The sequence below is a fragment of the Brachyhypopomus gauderio genome, chromosome 9 (assembly GCF_052324685.1).
Source record: "Brachyhypopomus gauderio isolate BG-103 chromosome 9, BGAUD_0.2, whole genome shotgun sequence".
Taxonomy (NCBI): domain Eukaryota; kingdom Metazoa; phylum Chordata; class Actinopteri; order Gymnotiformes; family Hypopomidae; genus Brachyhypopomus; species Brachyhypopomus gauderio.
The window spans coordinates 18,967,620-18,970,968 of record NC_135219.1 but is presented as its reverse complement, the minus strand read 5'-3'; the positions used below and the strand labels follow the sequence as shown (position 1 = coordinate 18,970,968).

Genomic DNA, 3,349 nt, shown 5'->3' with positions numbered 1-3,349 from the left:
CAATCTACTAGTTCAGATTTAAACTTCATTTTCACTCCAGATGAAATGCTTACACATAGGAGTGAAACAGGCCTACTTATATTTATATTATTTTGTTGTTTCCACCACCAACAACAGAACAGTGCAGGTTTTACTTCAACTGCTTCTTGAAGAGTGTTATCAGAATATGTTAATAGGTGTAAGTGTTGCAGCCATATGTTAATAAAGAAGTTAAGATGAAAGATTTGAAAGACAGATTGACAGATTTTAGAAAATGCAGTTTGAAGAATAGCTGAGGTGGACTATATTCTGCTTTTGAGTCATAGAGGTAGATAACAATAGCTCGAACTGTAAAATAAACTCCCATTTGTTTACTATAGGCAAAATAGACTGCTAATGATTCCCACTCAGCTACTCTGCATTTGGCTACCATTGTAAGCTTTGAAAACCAATGCCTATGGTTATCACAGCTTACGTGAAGTAAGAGCAAGGATAAAAGATTGAACTTGTGTTGAACTCACTTTTGAACTTGTTCAACAGAACTTTGAACGTGACACTGAACAGAACTCGTGTCATTTTAACCAGTCCTACTCTCAGCTGGTGTGGCGTATCTGTTTTCTTCATAGATCTGTAGCAGTGAGCCCTCACTGTTATCTCGTTAGCCTTACTTTTGCCTGATACTTCCATCAGAAATACAAACATGTTTTTAAAAGGCATTTCTAGTACTAGGACAGGTTGGTTCGTTACTAAAAACAACATCACTTCATTAGACTGCCACCTCAGGCTAGCTAGCTAACTAGCGTCGGCCACTTACCTTCAAAATTGCAGAGGTAGGATGAAACGTAGAACTTGAAACCCTTTTCAAGTTGACTCTGTGTCGTTGTACTTGATGCTCTGACAATACGACGCACATCGTTGACGGTAAATTTCGGGAACTCCAACAGGCACCTTGTGAATTTAGACTCGGCCATGACATCGGCACTTCCGCATACCAACCGGAAATACGGTAGCATCCTGACACCAACGAGGAAGTGGTACGTGCACCTAGGCCATTGTACCGGAAAAAGGTTAACTTCATGAAGCAGTGGACATTATCGCCATCTGGTGGACAGTGAAAGCAGCGTCTTTTATTTATTCATTTTTAGCCTTTAACTCCATATTGTTTCATTAAAGTTTTTCACGTTTTGTCAATAAGTCAATAAAGGAAATCTGTTTGTTGTGATTTGTTGTTTCTTATATATCTAGCTGGTTTGGGTTCTTATTTTTACACTTTTTAAAATTAATCACATATTTTAATATGTATACGTATATCGTGAATGTTTATGTATGGATGTAAAAATAACAAAAGTGCTTGTGGAAAAACAAGTTTGATTTATTAGTGATTTTAGTGATTGTGGACATTAGCATCTTTGTTTTCAGTTTTTATTCAAAAAGAGGATTTGTTCCACTGTGCTGGGACACAATTTTTCAAGCCTCACACAGCACTGAGGAGGCTGGTGTACATAAAAATTCCAGTGCAAGCTGATAGAGGTGGAGATAAACCGTGGAACTATTGGGTCAGTCAGGTATCTTTGAACCTCAACAGTAAATCCCACATTCCCTCACCTGAAAAAATAAACACACATGATGGTCAAAGAACAGGGGGCTGTTCCACGAAGCGAGCTTATGAAAGCGGCGCTTATTAGAGTGAGCCTCGCTTGAGTTAGCCAAACAGTTCACTTCCGTCTAGTTCCGTTCCACTAACGAAATCCAGACGCAACCTGTTCCCGCTAATTCAAGCCAGGCTTTTGAAATCGGCGATCATGCGCGTGCACACAGTATTTACACAGCCTCACTAATCGATATTCGAAAAGGCAAGAAAATGTCGAAAGAGCTGAAGGAACGAGCAGCTTTTTTGCTTCTTCTGCTGAACATGAGCTACTTATACGTCTGTATGAGGAATATAAATACATTATTACGAAGAATGGCAACACGTCCTGTTTTCATAAAGTCAGAGAAGCTGCCTGGCAGAATATTGCAGACAGACTAAATGCGTGAGCATATAATTTAATCCATTCATTGGCATTTTAAAAGTGTTATAGTAAATTAATAATGTTAATTAATAATTTCCTGATTTAGAAGTAACATGAGCGGGGTTAAGAGAACGTGGCAGCAGGTCAAGGTGAAATATAAAAATATACTCCAGAATGGTAAGTACAGTTGATTAGTCCAATGTGCAGGAAAAGGTAAAACACCATTTTAAATAACTGTATAAAATATTTTAGCAACCAGAAAGAAATTTCTGCCTGTTCAGAAAGGCCAGCTGTAAGTCGTGTGTGTCTATGTATCTGTCTGTTAATGTGCTGTGTGATCTCATGATTTGTGTTGTGTTTAAAGGAAATGGAAGAACAGAGAGAAGACCCTCAGACCTCCATGTCCAGAGCTCACACCTCTACAAGAGAACAAGTGAGTAGTAGTTATGCAGTTCAACATGAATAAATACTTCTCAATCTTGACTATACTTCTGTTAGGTCCTGATATGTACCCTGATATGTACTATTCTCTTGCAGGAGCGAGATGAGTTATTACTGTACACATTGTACTATTCTCTTACGGGAGCGTGATGAGTTGTTGCTGTGTGATTGTGCTGTTCTCCCGAGGGAGCGTGATGTGCTGTGGAATGTGTGTTGTGTTGTAATCTCTTTCAGGTGCGCCCGGGATGATGGGGTCACATGGTTCTGGGTGGTGCCTGACAAGTCAGTCCCAGTCCACAGCTACAAAAGGCTTCCTGGGGGTGAAGACGGCAGGAGAGAGTGGCAGGCTCTCCTCGTTTGATCTCCCTGTTTTGGGGATGACTTTGGATATATATACACATCTGCTAACCGTAATCGAGACTTGTTAGACTGCCCCTTGTTCTTGTGTGTGTGTGTGGTGGACTGTGTTTCTGTTTTTGCGTAGTTGTGTTTGTTATGTAGTGTTCTCTTTTATTTTCTTGGTTGTTGTTGTGTAAGTTTAAAAGAAGTCGCTTAGCACCAGGTAGTTTTCTTTTCCCGTTTTCAGCGTGGCCTACCTGAAGTCAGTGGTGCTAAGCCAATGCTTGTTACATCTTGCATTTTCTGCATTTTCATGTGGTCCAAATACATGTTATTGAACGTGTTGTCGGTTCCCCTTTATATTTCACTCCTCAATCACTCCAACATTAATTCGCTGTTACCGTCTGACCTAGACCGGGCGGTAACACTTCTGTCTGTAACGTATAGAACACGCTGAGAGGGATCCTGATGCGGAATAACACGATCTTTATTAGGATAACTCTGTGTAACTAGCCACACGATGAGCACAGTGACGTATGGCAGGTGCAGAGCAGTAGCGTGGGAGCGGTGGTCAGTGC

At 40.5% G+C, this 3,349-nt stretch overlaps 1 long non-coding RNA gene across 1 annotated transcript; it reads left to right on the top strand.

Annotated features, from left to right (window-relative positions):
* Positions 1-1,289: 1,289 nt before the first annotated feature.
* LOC143523328 (uncharacterized) lies at positions 1,290-3,115 on the top strand. The gene is made up of 2 exons (XR_013133304.1): positions 1,290-2,424; positions 2,667-3,115. It is a non-coding gene; the product is annotated as an uncharacterized LOC143523328 (long non-coding RNA).
* The last annotated feature ends 234 nt before the right edge of the window (positions 3,116-3,349 follow it).